We start from the raw sequence: 17,423 nt of genomic DNA on the forward strand, positions 1-17,423 counted from the left end.
GGAGAAAAGGCAACAGAAGCTACTGGAAACAGACTGCCTGGAGGATAAGTTGCAGCTCCATCGGTCCTATCTGAACCCAAGGAGGAGGAAGGAAATCTAACCAGTGGAAGTGCAAATCCAGAAGCTCCCTGGCACAGGCTAAGAGCAGAGCTTGAGAAGCGCCAGCAGGCAGAAAGTTTCCATCACAACCCTGAAAGACGGCGGCACCAGCAGCAATGCTGCCACCAGAGAAGGGTTTCTCCACAGCCTGACAGATTGTGCATATCACCATCAGGAGAGAGACGGACACGTGAGGCTGGAGACCACCTCCAGCACCGTCCATAGGAGAGGTGGCAATCCTGGAGAGAAGATGGTTAGAGAGATGCTAGAGGAGCAAATTGTGCCTGAAAGGAAAGACGACCAGCGTGGACGTGGCTCTGGCACTCCCACGAGATTCAGGTTGGGGAGGAAGGAGCTCAGACTTGGTGGAAACAAGAGAGAGGGAGGGAGGGAGGATGGAGAGGGAGGGAGCATCCCTACCCCTCTGCAAGGGCAAGTGCTGCTCTCAGGGCTCCTCAGGAGGCCTCCTGCTGTGCCAGATTTATGCAGCTGCAGAACCTCGCTCAGTGCTGGCCTCTGTGCAGATAACAGGGAGGAAGCCCGAGCTCAGAGGGAAAGGATGGGGCAAGAGGCAGTGCCCATGTCAGGAGTGCAAGCTCCCAGAAACCACCAGACAGCTTCTACAGAGTCAGACCCAACATCTCCCTCTGCCCTGCAGCACCCATGTTCGTGAGGTGCTGCTGCTGCTGCTGCCCTTCCTCCCATCCCGTGGGAGGGGACACTGACTGGGTCTAGAAGCCCCTGTGGACAGAGCAGCCCCCTCTGCAGGGCACCTCGCTGGGGCTCTAGGCTGCAGCAGGCTCCTGAGGGGCTGAGGTCTGCCCAGCGACGTGCGGTGCCTCCCCAGCCCCAGCCCCACACACAGGTGCCGCAGGGACTGAGCCCTTCCGCTCGGCCGAGCCAGGATAACACAATGAAACCTCTCCCAGGAGCTTGGAGAGCCGGAGCAGAGCTCCGGGTCCGGGGGCTTACCCCTGCTCCCCTCTGATGCCCCACGTCTTGGCATGGACTGCCTCCGCACACCTTGCCCAGCTGCCTCCCGTGCAGGCAGCGACACTGACAATAGCCTGCAGCTGCGAAGGGGGGCTCGCAGGGTCTGCAGGCAGGTCCTACTATGCAACTGCAACGGCCACCTGTGTACGGCTTTCCCCCACGTCCAAGCCCCCCCCCCCCTGCCAGCCTCCCCTCCATGCACGGCTGCCCCTCTCCCCAGGAAAGCGAAGTCAAAGAATGAAAAGCAGCTTAAAATCCGGCAGGACAATCGGGCAGCTCTCCGAAGCCGGCAGCACCCCCTGCCCACCCAGCAACAGCAGGCTCAAACCTCAGCGATACAGCCCAGGACCGCCCAGCTCCAGCGTTCGACCGGGAGCCCAGGAAACCTGCAGCAGGCAGGGCAGGGAAATCCCATGCAGCAGCCGCTCACGGGGAGGACAGCCCAGGTTGAGGACAGACCTTTGTCTCTGCCTGCCTGTCTCGCTCGCTCGCTGCCGGAGGAGGAAGAGGGGGGCGGTGGGGGACAGCGAGCAAAGATAACACCCCTAGGAGGGATGTCACAGCCACGTTAATCACTTGGAATTCCAGCCAGCGCAGACCCGGGTGCCGCAAATATGGGCAGCAAATGGAAATACTCAAAGCTCCGAAATAATTGGATCCTTTCACAAGAGCCGAGCCCAGAATCCAGCACAGGAATTCAGTCCCCACTGGAAGTCGAGAGATCAAATACACGGAGAGGCAGGCGCAGAACAAGCAATCCTCAGCCACCGCTGTATCCGGCTCCGCAGCCCCTGGCGCTGCTCTAATCTCAGGTGCCTTCTCAGTGGGAGTGAGGGAGGACCGCAGCGGAGAGCCCGAGCCCCCAGCGGAGCCGAGCTGAGGACCAGCCCCTTCCCATCCAACTTACTCCACTTGTGGCAAGGTGCAGAAACGCTGCCAATGCAAAAGAGGGTTTCGCAGAGGAAACCAGCGGCCTTGAAGCCCTGCTCGACCAGAGGAACAGCCCGCGGAAAGGAGACCCCCGAAGCTGCCAGCCGGCCTCTGCAGCCCCGCGAGGGCGATGCCCGGCCCAGCAGGCTTGCCAGCCCGCATCACGTTCCCGGCGAGACGCACACACGGCACATGTAGGCTCCTGCTCGGTGCCTCAGCGGCAATGAAAAGGCACAGAGGCTTCTGCCAGAAAACAAAGAGGCAGCGGCAGAGCTGGGGGTGGGGAAAACTCTCCGCTGCCCAAGAGGATCCCTGCAGAGGCAGCAGGATGCTGCTGGGCTCTACCGCAGCTACTCACCCCCGCGAGCCCGAGGTGGCACCCACTCGCCCGACGCAGGGAGTCCGGAGGGTGGGCCAGCCCCTGCTCCCCTCCCCGAGGCAGCACCGGGTGGGAAGTGCTGGAGGACGCAAGCCAGGCCCAGGACAACAGCTGGCCACAAGGGGAAAATTCCTCCAGGCTGGCTCCGCTTCGTAAAAAGCTGCGTCTTTTCACCTCGGGGTAGCTGCCGCGCGCCACCGATCCTGGGGGGAAGGCGCAGCCGGCACCGCGCCTGCAAGCTTTGCCACCAGGCAATCCGCGGAGCCCAATGGCGTTGACCTTGCAGTGGCACGATGGCCTCGGCAGTCACCCCGGGGCAACAAAGAAGGCGCCTGCAACGAAAGCAAGCCCCTGGCCACCCAGGCACAGGGACATGTCGGGCAGCTCCCTTCCAGTCCTCCTGTCCCTTTCCGGGGGTGGTGGCCCGCGGGATGGGGACCTCGGCCACTGGATGACCATGCAGACCGGCTGCTCCACTCCAGATCTCGGTGCCAACTGCAACCGGTGGAAAATTTTCCACTGTTGGTGATTACAAAGTCACGTGCCTGTGCAGCCGGTCAGAGGATGGCCACAAGAAGGCAAATAGGCCCTGGCAGAGGGGCAGGGACCACTTCTGCTCTGCGCTTGCATGACGTCTGGGGTCTCCGGCCGCGACCAGGGCACCGAAGTGCTGCCAGGTTTCAAGTTCAATAAGGACATTTGTCCAAGGGATGCATCCCCCAGGTCCAAGCAGGACTAGACCCTTACCATACTAAGTGATGCACAAATATTAGCATTAACAATCCTTTTTATCTGATGGATAAATGACAAATGAGGAAGAATGATGCCCTGGAGTTGGCGTCTGCATCAGAAGCCCTGCGAACCCTATCCCGACCCGTTTAACCCAACCCCAATGGAAAGGCAATCGCCTACTGGTAACTGCCATCCCATCAGCTCCCTGTCCCTGGCCGTGCGCCGCGGGAAGTGTGATCGAACCGTGTGGCGTGAACAGCCCAGCCCGCTCTCCATCACTACAAGCAGGGTACAGAAACACGAGCCCCTGACAGGGAGCCCTTGGGGGGGGCTGATGCTTTTTGTGCTGGGATAAGAGAGCACAGCAATCAGTGGGTGATGGGACCCCTTTTGCTCCCACCTCTGCTGTCTCCTCTCTTCTCCCTCCGGCCACCCCTGCATACAGCCACAGCCATCCACAGCCCCATCTTCCCTCCTTACCGAGCCAGGGTACAGAAGTACCCTGATGCCCTGTAGCCATCTACACTGCCTGATCCCGGGTGCACAATCCCTCACCTTCCCCACATCCTTCACATGGCAGCCAGGCTCTGCATCCCCATAAGCGTTCTCCTCTTCACTCCCACCCGAACCCCGTCTTCCTCCACCGTCAGATGCTGCCCTGTTTACATGCACCCCCATGCATACCCCCAACGTCCCCAGCTCTTCACCCGTGCTCTGCTGCATCCTGATCGCTGCAGCTCCTACCATAACTTACACCAGTCTCCCCCCACCCCCAGCTGCCACACACCTACAGCCCTGCCAGCCTGAGCCTCCTTGCACGCATCCCACTGGCAAGTCCCCAACAGCCATCTGGGAGAGCCACAGCAACGTCACCTTTCCCTACCTCCCCGAAGGGTCACCAGGGCACTGCAGAGCAGCGGAGAAGGTCCCGGGGATGCTGCATTACCCCGAGCAGCTCATGACACAGGCATCAAAGCTATGCATGGGAAGAGGGAGCAGGCAAAGTGCCTGTGGTGTGGAGGGCAGCAAGGATTGTGCATGCAGCATTTACCCCGTGGGAACTGGCCGTCCCCACCACAACCCCTCTTGCGATACACTTCCTTTTACCGTAATAGCCCTCCAAGGGAGGTGCTTGGGCACAGGCACTCAGGCCTCCAGCTCGGTGTTACCAAGCTGCAGCCTGCAGATAAGGCTGCAGCAGCTGTGGGGACATTCAGCATCTTTTCCACTCCCTGTGCTAGGCATCTACGTGGTACGGGGGGAGGAGATAACACACACACACACATATGGCTGTGCACACCCACCCAACTCACCCCTTTCCAGCAGCGATTTAAAAAGTCTCAAGTCTAGCGTTGGTCAGAGCAGTGACATGGGCTGGGCAGGGATTTGGGCTGTAAGGGTGAGGCTTTGCCCATCTTTGATTGTAAAGAGCTGGACACATCCAGGGCTACTGCAGGGAAGGAGAATTTCCACCATAAATTCAATGTCCTGTGTCTTGTCAGGGAAAAGGAAAGTCTCTCCTTCCCATGGGACTGAAGGTGAAAGAGAAACACCCTGCTGGCATTAGGAAAAGGGTGTCACAGCTGTCACCTGAACACTCACACTGTTGCCTGTAATGGAGGCAAACACACAAGTGCACAAGCCCCTTTGAAGGGAAACGAGGGGGTAAGAGGGACTGGCATGTCCGACTGCAGGCATACCCATACAGAGGGCAGCAGGAGGCACAGCCCAGCTCCTATTTCATCCTGTGAAACTGGCAAACCTCCTGGTCCACACACCCCGAACCACCCATGGGGTCCCACCTCTGCCCGGTGCATCCGCACCCCCTCCACGGAGGCCGGGCTCCTGCAGGGCTGCCAGGGCTCCGAGCAACCACATGGCCGGGGATGCCCTCGGGACGGAAGGGGGAATCCACCTGGTACCTGGATGTTGCATGGAGGTGGAGGAAGCCAAGGCTCAACTGGTGCTTCACGTCAGGAGGAGGCCGGAGAGGACTTGCCCTTGGGGCTATCTGGCAGGTGCAGCCCGCAGGGACTACACGGCACTGGGGCACTGGCTTATCAGCATCCTCCGTCTTCACAGAAGCGATAGTGAACAGGGACAGGCGCAAGACGCAGCTGTGTCCCCAGACAACCCTCCTGCGCAGGATATGAGCCCCCACGTCAGTCCCTGCAAGATGCAAAGGCCTCTGTGCAAACTCTGCTTGCTGCCACTGTTGCAGCCTGTGTTTTGCTGCGCTGCTTCTGCAGGAACACACAAAGCTCAAGACCTCAGAAACCAGCTTAACTATGGCAACTGGGTTGAAAACACCTTCAACCCTGGTGGCAGCCGTGCTGCTGGGGACACGGATGTCCCTCGAGACCTGACCCTCCTAGGGAGATGGAGCCCACGAGAGACCCGAGAGCTCTCCACGGACTACCAGGAACCAGCTTGTCCCCAGCCACGCAGTGCTTTACCCGTGCAGCTGGGAAGGGACCCCAGAGGCCTCTTTGCTTAGACCACCAGACCCTGCTGCTCTCGATGTGCGCAGGTGTTCTAACAGGGATATCCAAGTAATGCAAGAATGCCCAGGGCAGTATTGAGTAACAAGCGGACTGCCGAGGAAAGGAGAGTGCACAGGGCTCTGAGCGAGATGGCAGAGGAGCAACTTGAGAAGTGATCTGGGAACTAACACAGGCTCCTGGCAATGTCCTAGAGCTTGAAAACCCACATAAAACCATCTGGGGAGCCTGCACATCCTCCCAGCCTCTGCCAGACGGGGAGGCAGACGTAGCTACCGCTGCAGGTCAGCTCTGCCCAGACGCCATGGCTACACACAGCCCCCTTTGCTCTGGTTCATTACTCTTGCAAATGGGATGGGGCAAACACTAAACACCCTTTGAGCACTCACACACTGGACATGGGCTTCTGCAGCATCAGGCACCAGGGTCAAAGCTCGGAGACGCAGTAAGTCGCAGAGCAAAGTTGTTTCTGAAGACAAGGCTGATAAGGCTGCCAGCAGCCAGCCTTGCAGAAGGACAGGATCAGGAAAAGAGCAGCCATGAGAATAAAAGGCTGGCAAAGAAACGGAAAATACTGGGAACAAGTAATTCTTTCCAGACAGTCCTTTGGGCTCATCTCAGCCTCCATCTGCTCCCTATCTGCTCGGGATGGTCAGGCAGCTGGAGCCTTTAAAAAGGCTACTGGTGACTTCCCCCACAGTCGCCACTGTCTCTGGGACAGGCCCTGCAGAGAAGATAAACCTGGAGCCCTTCCAGCCGCAGGGCTGGGGGCCAGCGTCCTCCCCAGCCTCCCAACAATGCCAGCACCCCCCTACAGATCACAGCTCTGCACTGCCAGTAGAGCAGGGCGGATGGTTTATTGTCCCCTGCTTTACTGCCGACCGGCTTTTTGTGCTTGTGCAGGGAGGGAATAACGCGGACCTCTGGAGAGATGGCTAAGATGGGTGGGTGCAAAGCAATGAGCTAGGCAATGCTGCTAGGGCAGTGCCTCCATCCCCCAGCACTGCTAATACCGTAAGGACGAGATGAACCAAGCCAGGACAAGGGGATGGACAGAACAACCCCCTGATCCCTCCATTTGCCTACGAGCCGGTCAGTCCAACAGGCCATGAGCTGCTGCATTGCCAAGTGCCCCGAGAACTGCAGAACTGGGGAACAATGACAGCTGGAAGGGACCTCTGGGGGTTTCGGTCCAATCCTGCTCACAGCAGGGCCAATGTCAAGCAGGTTGCTCAGGGCTTGCCCCTGCCAAGGGCTGAAGGTCTCCAAATGTGGAGACTGCCCCCCCTTCTCTGGGCCCTGTTCCAGAGTCTAACCGCCCTTGTGGGGAATATTTTTCCTAATATCTAACTGGAATTTCCCTTATGCGCCATTGCTTCTCTTCCTGTCCCTGAGCACTTCCCAGGAGAGCCTGGCTTCAGCTTCTCTCCAAACCCGCAGCTGCCGGCAGCAGTGAGAGTCCCCTTTGCTGCCGTCCCTTTCCCAGGCTGCACAAACCCACCGCTCTCAGCCTCTGCCCCTGAAGTGCTGCAGCACATCAGCAGCCCCACGGAGGGGCCAGAACTCCGGGGCACCTCTGGAGACTGCTGGAGCCTGTTAGTCTCCATCCTGCCCAGGCAAGAGTGCCACCAGGGAGGACAAGAGGTACCTGTGGCCAGCCCCAAGCAGCAGACACCTGCACACCTTGGGGGTGTTGAAAAAAAAAAAGAGACTCACCTCAACACTGAGACCAGTGGGGGTTGTTTTCGTTCAAGTATTTGATCCTTGCTCTGGTTGGAAGCGATACCAAGTACCTATGTCAGTGCCTGCTGCAACACACCTAGGCTATCCCAAGCCGGGAGTCCCAAGTACCTGCTCCAAGAAGTTTGGCCCTAAATACAGAGAGCTTTGGTTGGCTTCACTGCTGTGGCACTGATAGCAGGCCTACCTCCATCATGCCCACAGGGGACCTGCCCTCAGGAGTGATGAGCAGGACCACCAGGAGTCAAACTCAGCAGAGACCAGCTGGGCTAGATGGAGACTCAACAGCCCAGAGCAGGTCCCTGGATGAGGGAAGCAGCCATCCACAACCCCTCCAACACCCCCCAGGGACTGCAGCAGAGCCCAGGTCACACAAGGGATTTCGGAGCCAACGACCAACCATGCCCCCAGATCTGCAGCGCATCTTCCCCATCCCAGCTCTCCCCACACGCTGCGTTCACTCAATCCAGAGCTATCTGTTTATCTGTCCCTGCTCCAGCAGGGATCATTCATCTTTCCATCTTCTCCCCGCTCTCTCAGAGCGGATGGGAAGGTTACTGGGCAGCATCCGACCAGGACAGAGACCTGCTCAGCTTGCCCAGGGCTGCCTGCATGGGGACGGGGATCCACCCCACACACCGGGGGCTGGGATACCTTGTCACCGCACTGCTCCCTTGCAATGCTCGTCATCGGTCCCTCCTGGGAAAGCCTCAGCACCAAGGATCCCCCAGGCCCCTCCGGGACAGCAACGTACCCATGGCTGGAGCGGGCAGAGTACGGGTTTGGCACGTGGCCGAGCCGGATCCCGGCCCGTTCCCAAACCACAGGCACTGCCTCCACCTGCTAAGCCCTGAGGCTTTCCCAGCTCTCCTCCGGCACCCTCACCCCATTGCCCGGAGGACCCGGCACGGGCTGCCAGGACCTTGGGCTCCCTTAAAGCCCAGCCCTGGGAGAGCACCTGCCCTCTGCTTCCCACTGAACCATTCCCCTGTGATTCACCCCCTCCTCCTCCCTGACTCACCCATTTCTACCACGGCCCTGTGCACATCCGCACGTGTGTGTGTGTGTGCGCGCAACCCGGCCACAGTTGTTGGGGCAATGGAACAAACTCTGCAAGGCAGCAAACCGGGCAGGGAGCCTGGCTGGGCTGTGCCAGAGCCCTCGCCTCCCACAGCACCCAGCGGCAGGAGGGGCAGGGATGACGCCGCTGGCTCAAGTCCACGTCGGAGAGACGGGGCAGAAAGGCAGGCCGGGAGCGCTGCCCTGTGCCAGCACTGCCGAGATAAGGAGCGATGCTGGGGGAGGGCTTCCTCCGAGGCTGCCTTCCAGGCAAACACGTTCCTTTTATCAGCCCTCCAGCAGCCTGACCCCCACCGCTGGCTGTGGGAGGGTTACCGGGCGCTGCCGCAGCTCAGATCCACAGGCGAGCTGTCTGACAACTAACCTGCCTTTGGGTACAGCCAAACATGCCCCCCAGGCTGTGCCTCTTCCCAGTTTGACTCTCCAGGGTGGAGAGCTCCCTGGGAGCCAGAAAGGGATTTCTTCTAAGCAAGGCTATGGTCACTCAGCATCAGCTAGTGCCACTGCCCACGCAGAGCCCACAGGCTTGGCCAGTTCCTGAATCTGGACAGTAAAAGCCACACACATGATGCTACGTATACATGTCCTCTGCAGGCTGCTTCTCCGACTAGCAATTCCCCTGAAGCTAGGGGCTGAAGCTCAAACAGGCTTTGCCCCATATCCTTTCCCTTCACCTTTCCCCCAGCGTGACCCCTTCCGAGGGCTCTCCAGCTAACCTCAGCCTCCTTCTCGGAGGGGACCAGAGCAGACAGAGGCGACAAGATTACACAGATTACTCAGGACAAGCCTTGCTGGTGTTGCAATAGGACAAGTCGATCGAGCATCACGTCTCCAGCAGGGTCACACAGTCCAGCCGGGTCAGGAGGCCCTGCCACCCAGGAATTAAGGCCAGACTAAACCATCCTTTGGCCAGGGAGGGAGGGACAATGTTCTGGGCTGGGATGTCATGTATTTAATAGGGACAAAGAACGATTTTCTGCCAAAGCTCAGGACTGTATGTCAGAGCTGCTGGTTCTCCCTGGATTTTTACACTCCTGATCCTCACCATGTACGCACAGAGCCTTTCTTCCCTCTCAGGGCAAAGAAAACCAAGTTTTCTTTGTCACACGGGGTCCCATGGGCACCAGCAGCTTGCCCTGCACGCCACCCCTCCTCTCATCAGGATGCTCCAGTCCCCGGGGCCCCTTCTAGGGAGTCAGGGTGGGAGATCCATAGTGCTCAACACGTCTCATCGGAGAGGACAAAGGCAGAGCCAACACCATGGTCACGGTGTCACCAAGGTCATAGCACTGGGCAAGCACCTGAACGAAACTCAGCAGCCTCCAGCAGGACAGGCCCAGCAATTTAAATGCACAGCCTGTCACCACTGAAAAGCTGGGCTTCCCTACGAGCTCTGGGAGCCACCGAGAGAGCAGCAATAACCTACACGAGCTCTTAGACAAGAATGGCTCCCTGCTGTAGCCCCCGGGCAAAGGGGAAGCCAAGGGATGTGCCCTACAACCAGTTAGATCAGCTGGGGACTGCTCCGATTTGAGCCAGAGCGTAACGATTTCCTGACAGCCCCCTATTTGTGACTAACAGAGGGCTAACAGCCCATGTGCAACACCCCCCTCCAGCCAGGCTCAGATGGGAAGAGCAGAGAGGAGACAGCCAAGCTGCTCTTGCTTGTGACGTCTCTCCCACACCAAGGGGATCCCTTGCAACTGTCTTGTGTTCCCCTTCTGCAGCCCGGGTGGCTAAGAAGAGTGGCAGAGCATCCCTCCAAAGCACAGTGACAAGACCTTGCCGCCTTCGAATAGCACATTTCAGATCAGCAAGCTGGGAACTGTCAGCAGAGGGGTGCCCGTTTATTCATCCACCTTTATGTCAGCGGCATGCTTCTGCAGCAGAGGTGATGCCAGAGGGGAGGATGAGAAGGGAGGATTTTGGGCAACGAGAGGTGGAGAAGTTCAGGCTTTCTCAATGTGGATGCTAAGCAGCAAGAAGTACACAAAGTTGATGCTTCTGCTGAAACGGTACCTGGTTACAAGGACAGACACACAGAGCACGACTCTGAGAACAGGCCATCTTCCAAGGTGAACAGAGGACGTTACCATTTCCAGGAGCCCCGAACCAAGCCTTTCATTTCTGGGTTCTCCTTCTCACAGCAGCTCTGTGCTCCCTGCAGTTCTCCCTTTGTGGTGCTTGAAAAAGTAGAACAGCCTCCAGGCTGCTAACTTAGGTGGTGGCTGCAGTGACCCTCACGGAGTATTCCCTGGGACCAGCTTTCATCTCCTAGACAGAGCCCAGTGAAGCACCAGCCCTTTGTTCCAAAAATCACATCCAAGCTCATCTGATCCAACACAAAGACCAGATGTGGAATTTCTTTAAATGAAAGCTTAGATGGGGGAGCATGCCTGTGCCAGGGGATGGAGCTGAACGGCCAAGTGCCTGATAACGCAGCCTGAAAGTTTTAAGGACTAAACCGCCTTTTCTGGTCGGTAACACAAATCCAAGTTTGCTAAAATTGGAAAGCCCACTGTGTGGTTGGCAGCTGGCGCTCACCCTTCCTGGAAGCTAGAGACCCCTATGGTCTCAGCAGCCCTGACCAGCCCCCTGCCCTTGGCAAGGGGATGCTCTCGTTGACTCAGCACATCCTGCAGCCCTCCGTACACGTCCTGGGTGGGCTGGCCAGCTGGCTCACACCGTCTGAATCTCAGGATGGAAGCTAGCTGTGTCCTCTTTCCACCTTGCTGTGGGCAGGGAAACAGGTTTCTGCCATCCATCCCTTCCCTAGCTTCTTCTGATGGCCCCTCTGGTGCTCTGCCCTATGGGGCACCCTGAGCTTACAACATTAAGCAGAGGGGCTAGGAAAGCAGCTAGACTTGGGCTTTCCAGCTTAACTACACATGAAAAATCCAGTTTTAGCCTGGGCAGGCATTTAAAAGCCAACTTCCCTCTTCTGTCAAGGCAAAATGTGCCTGCAGGCACCTGGGACTGTCTCCTCTTCTGCCTTTTGGAGATATTCTCCCTTGCAGGCATTGCCTTTTACCGTCTGCGGCCTTCACCGACTCAGGGCAGGTTGGAGAGGCCCGAGTGCTGGCTACACCAGTGATGCTGCAAATTCAGGCGCCATGTGTGGGCGCAGCTACAAATGCAATATGGGGGGGGGGGGAACCAAACCAAACCACCCAAAAATCCCAGGGCGGAAGGCCTGTACAAAGCCTACAGTCCTGGCCTCCTGGCTCCCAGCTTTGTATTCAACACTTATTCATCTCAGGATTCAGTTCCAGTTTTCACTCTGGTCTTAAAGCTCCCCATGAAGTTGCTCTCACTGACCTTCACAATTTCTTTTCTCTCTGCCCCACCTCCAGCAGGGACCTCAACTGCTGCTGCCTCCCAGCAAAAGGGTATCCATGACCTTTGTAATTCAACACACTGGGAAAGGCTCAATCCATCCCCTCTATTCCTAGCCCAACACAGACCTTAAAAGCCCTCTTTGTTCCTGCTACAAACCCTACCCCACAACCATGGCTTAACCCTTAGGGCACTGCCTCAAATAAAGAGTGCTTCACAGAAGCAAGGCAGGTTGCAGCATCCATGGGAAGCTGGACCTACCCTCCTCCACCTACGGAAAAGCTGTCCTGCCTGGCTTGCAGGATGCATCGGATACACACAACGGGGCCGGGAGGGAAGGGGGGAAGAGATGTCTCTGACCATCCTCATCGTCAGTAAAAACTACTACCAACGTGTGCATGTGGGGACCCCGCGCCCCACACTGCTGCAGTGACATGGGTTGGGCTCACAACTCTTTATAGTCTCCTGGTTTTGCTCTGCCTGCCCTCAGTTCAGCAGGTTTATTAAAAAACACGCTCCATGCAGGCAGATTTGGGGCTGCAAGAAAGGAATAGGGGTGAGGAAGGAAGCAGGTGGGACTGGGCACTCCCCTTGGCACTCCTGCAAGGACTCCTCTGCTCCCGCCCCCAGGTACAGCCATTTCTCCATGCCCAGGTGCAAAGCAGAGACAGCGAGGGATGCCACGCCATTACCCCCGCAGCCTGCACGTAGGCAAGAGCGCAGTGACAGCACTCCTGATTCTTGCCTTGTCTGAGATAAGCTCAGACCCACATCCCGAGCAGCAGCCCATAAATCACACGTTGGAGGAAGCAGTGCCACGGGACTGTCTGTAATCATATGCCCTGCACGTGGGAATGCAGAGGGGATGGAAGGTGCAGCCAGCTGTCCCTGCCCTAGCATGATCCCTGACACAGGAGAAGGTAGTATGGAGCAAGGGCTGCTTTGCAGCACCCAAAAATGCCAGCTCTGCACCTGGGATGGAACAGAGCCGCCCTGTAGCACCCTGAAACACCACCTCCACAGTAGACAGAGCAGGCTTGCACCGCTGCACCCCAAAACACCGCCTCTGCAGACAGGATGGAGTAGGGCCACCTTGCAGCACCCCAGAATGCTTACAGCACTACCAGCTGCTGTAACTTCCCCTCTGCCCCTTTCCGGTCCCGCTCCGCCCCTCCCTGCCCCCCAGGCCGCAGGGAAACTGAGTCACGGTGTGCTGTCCCTGCCCCAAGGAAGGAGAGCGGGTGGGCAGTCCCCAGCGCCAGGCACAGCATGGGGAGTAGGGCAAGGGTCGTACTGACACCTCTGAAAACCCCAGCGAGGGGGGGAGATAAAGATACCCACATGTCCTGCACTAAGCAGCTATCCGAATTACAAGGTTCCTCCGTTCCCACCTCTCTTGAAGCAGAAGTTGGCTGTACTCTGCTGCTGGCCATATGGACTGCACCCAGCTCTGCCGGGCTACATCTGCCCCCCCAGACTGACCCACACGCTCTCTGGCACCAGAGGGGATGGGGACATGCAGGGCTCTGCACCAGATGCACGTAACTTAGCATGGCCCAGAAAAGAAAGGTAATGCCACATAGGAACAACAACAACAACAAAAATTCAAGACCCAGATATAGCGTTATAAACCAGAAGAGTGCCCTCACCTCCAAAAAGCTGGTAGCGGACTGGAGGTTTCCTTGAGAGCAGATCATTGCATTCTTTACTTTGAAAGATTCATGCATTTGTGTAGAGACTTGGATTCTTCAGTCCAGCTCTAGGAGCTGATTGGTTTCCAGGTACTGCCCTCAGCCTCTGTTTTCACCACACCCCGCCAAAAACCCTTTGGGGCCCTGCTCACCAGTTAAGCCTTCCCAGGACCAGGTCCTATCTGCAGCCCTTGCTCTAGCTGAGCACAGCAGTGCTCACCCACACCAGCATCCTTTAAAACCCCTATGTCTGGTGCAGTAGCAAATCACCACCCATCTACCTTGCAGGCAGAGAAGCTAAAGATAAAGATTTGTTCGTTCAGGCTCCAGGTCAGACATCTCACTAACGTTACTGAAGTTACGGTTTCTTTACTGCATTTCTCAAGATCTCAATGGGGTTAAGAGCCCAGCGTTGTCCAGTTCAACTGGGCCACGGAACAGGAAAGCTGAGCTCAAGCTGCAGAAAATGCACAGCTATTATGCACTGCCCATCTGCAAATCTGGCATCTTTCCCCAGGCTCACCTCTCTTGGTTGCCTCGCTCCACCGTCCTGGGGACTCTGAAAACAAACCCTTTCAACCCCTCCCCAGGGAAGCGTGTTCAGGGGGTATTTGCTGTTGCTGCCAGGCAAAGCATAACATTATTGCCAATATGCTTGCCCCAGCTCTATCTCCCAGGACAACATAACAGTAGACAGTAGATTAAACTCATAACAGTAGATTAAACTCATTATCCCCTATCACTTTATGGCACAATCTTTTCATTTCTCTGTTAACACACATCAGAGACGTATTGAGTTTCAGGCAGGCTCACTCCAAAGGAAATCCCCTGCTCTTTCCTTACAAGGATTTGCACAAGCAATACCTTTTATTTTTGGTAGCAAAAAAAGCCCAAACCAAACCACCACCAAAAAAAAAACCAAACCAAAAACCACTCCAAAAAAACCCAAATCCCCACTTGGAGGTTCACTCCAGACAGAATTTGACTTTTCTTTCCAGACCACCACTTTGGTCAGACCCTTCCCAGGCTCTGGAGGGCAACATTCTCACTACTGCTCACACTGGTGCAGCTCCATCAGCAGCGTTTGCAGTGTAGTAAGGAAGCTTTCAAGGGTGAGATGCCTTCTCCTTCCCAAAAGCGACCAGCACATGAACACAGGCATTTCCTGGTAAACTGCTCCTCCTTGCTTCCAGCCTCTGCTACAGGACTGGCCTCTGATAGCAGCCTTCCTCCGGAAGCACCGCTGCGTTTCGCTCAGTTACTCTTAACAGTATGATACTGTAAGGAAACAGAATTAAACAGAGCTGTAATCTACAATAAATCATTCCTACTGAGCTGCCAGGGAGATAGCGGCACAGGAGAGAGGAGCTGTACGTCTGTTTCCTCAACAAATCTAAGCCATGAAACAGCCCTTCGGTTACAGGGAACAGGCACAGCAGCAAGAGGAGCATTTTCAGGGTGGCAGATTGATGCCACCAATTTTTTTTGTGTTCTCTCTATCCAGATTTATCACATGGCCAGGACAGATCACTGCAAATACCTTAAGATCCCAGAGTGTCAGCCCAGGGGAGAGGTCAGCGGACCAGACCCAAACAAAAAGCCTGAGAATACTTTAGTTCCTCAAAAACTGCTCATATTTTTAGCTGTTGCTGCTCCTAGAAGATGAATTGAAAGCAAAGCTCAGACCCGCTACTTGATGCCATAACTGCTTTATTTTGCTGGCAGCCACAGCAGAGAGGACCTTGAGAATTACCCTTTTTGTCCACCACTGGCCCAGCTATGTTAATCTCATCAGTAATGCAAACACTGGTATAGAAAGGACTCGAGTGACCTGTGCTAACCTGTCTGTGCTATGCTCTCTCTGCACAGCTACAGCACTGCTGACTGGCAGTAAGAAAACCCCAGCGCACAGAGTCCAGGCGTTTTCCCCAGGTCTGAGCTGAGCAAAGAGTTGGCTCTTGCAAGCTATTCTTTATGCATCTTCCAGACGGGGCAATCTGTACAGCACTGCTGGGCTCGACTGTCTTCTCACAATTTAGAGAATGCCGGTAGAAACACCCACCGAGTCAAAGTTTCCTCTTGCTCCCAATGATCCATCATCTCTCTGCTGAAATCCCCAGCACTCTTTCCACAGCAGCAGCATTAAGGTTGCTCCTGATGTCCAAAAGGACACTGGCCATTTTTTCAGAGTGATGCTGCTCAGGATGGTGTCCCCATCTGACTACTAGCAGGTACGCATGTCCCGGACTTGCCTAAGGCAACGGCAGCAGTAAAGCGCAGCAGCACGTAACCCACACAGTACTTTCCAAACTTCAACGCCGCAGCTCAGCGAGGAGGAAATCTCTCTTGGCTGCCTCTCCTTAAATGCTTATTCCAGCACTGCCCGTCTTAACTCCTCCCCAAATCAGGAGCAGAGTATGTGACCCCACTGCCTTTGGGCTTTTCTGATCCTTTGTGCTGTGCTTAAAAATGTGTAGTACGAACAGGCAAGACTGAAAAAGAGGGAGCAGCACTTCAAAGATGACACGGTTATAACTCATCAGGTCACAGCGCCCAGGAGCTTGAGACTTGGGCAAGGATCTCAGTATGTGAGGTGCTATACAAACAGCAAAAGAGAAAACACCCTCTGCCCTAGAAACGGGCAATTCACACCCCAACACACATGCATAACCCAGAGCCTTATCTGCTGGGCTCTGCATCCACTCCATGATATTTCATAGCATATCTTGGGGCCTCAGTCCACAGGAAAGATCAGAAACAACAGGCTGTGAAAGTGGAGACAGAGGGAACTAGGGTTTGGCTCAATGGATTCTGACCATGCTCCCGCCACCACCCACACCTGTAATATATTGTAAAGCCAATTCTCACACCAAGTGCTGAAGGTCACATACATGAAGAGCGGTGCTCGAGCTGAAATTGCCTTCAGTGTCAGGTACCAGTGTTCCAGCTTCCTCCATGGGAAGGAAGCTCCAGCCACCAGTGCAGAGCAAGCTGTTCCCCTCTGAAAAGGGAAGGAACCTGTCATAAGCAGGAGGGAGGAAGCACGCTACTGTCTGCCGCAGGCGGCTTTCCCAGGGGCTCCATGTTCCACCTTCCACCTCCTTGTTTGCTCTCTCTTGGGAACACTAGGGTCTGGAGTCCAGGAGACATTTTACAAACAAGTCTAGCCTCTTTGGGAGTTTTAAGATGGCTGGAACTGTAGCACTGGACAGTGTTGGGCAGTCTGTACAGATCTTACAATCACCCCAAATCCGAGATGGACAATTTCCGAGATTGGAAGTGGTGAAATGGTTTTCAGGAGAATTTCTGAGGCTTTGTACCCTGGTTCAGAGCTGGATGGAGGGGTCAGAGCTCAGGCAAGGATCGTGACATTTGTGGGCACAGGGCCATTTGGGCAGCTCACAGACAGGCATCCTTTCCCCTCAAGTTTTGCCTGAACATCCTAGTCCCAGACAAACTCTGGCCACAGGCACTACAGCAGCGTGTGCCACCCCATGGCAACCCCACACATCTGACCTCAGAGCATCCTCCGAAGGTGGGGCAGGTGGAGCAGGCTCCTTCCCCTCTTGTTCCAGGCTGAGCGCAGAGCTGCGGGCAGGGCGCTGTAGCTCACTGCGAGCACTGACCTTTGAGAGCTGTAATGAGAGAGGTTTACAGCTCACACAGCCATCCATGTTGAGACGGGCAAGCTGTGCTTGCTGCCAGCTGGTCCCTTCCCCCTGGCTCGCATCCAGGGCTTTAGGCACATCATGGATGACAGGTCAGGTCTCAGTCACGCTCACATTATGGCCAGGCTGGAGCCGGCTTCCTGACCTGTTCTCTCTGCGCGGCGAGCGGCACGATGTTCCCTGCTTCCTTCAGCAACAGGAGCCAGCTCTCTACCAGCATCTGGAAAGGGGTCTGCCCAAAGGCAGCTTCAGGAACATTTAACCTCTCCCTTAC

The 17,423-nt window shown here is 56.2% G+C and overlaps 1 protein-coding gene across 4 annotated transcripts in view; it reads right to left on the bottom strand.

Annotated features, from left to right (window-relative positions):
* ATOSB (atos homolog B) overlaps positions 1-17,423 on the bottom strand; it is a 40,627-nt gene that overhangs the window by 11,599 nt on the left and 11,605 nt on the right. For 2 of the 4 annotated variants that reach the window (XM_076362835.1, XM_076362832.1), the window contains exons 3-4: positions 16,998-17,116; positions 16,373-16,482 (exon numbers count right to left, since the gene is read on the bottom strand). The exons of 1 other annotated variant lie outside the window; for it this stretch is intronic. The gene's annotated coding sequence lies outside the window, so the exon portion shown is untranslated. The remainder of the gene's footprint in view (positions 1-16,372; positions 16,483-16,997; positions 17,117-17,423) is intronic. One more of the 4 variants, XM_076362834.1, reaches the window with a different exon arrangement.

Source organism: Aptenodytes patagonicus, chromosome Z, assembly GCF_965638725.1.
Source record: "Aptenodytes patagonicus chromosome Z, bAptPat1.pri.cur, whole genome shotgun sequence".
Classification (NCBI taxonomy): domain Eukaryota; kingdom Metazoa; phylum Chordata; class Aves; order Sphenisciformes; family Spheniscidae; genus Aptenodytes; species Aptenodytes patagonicus.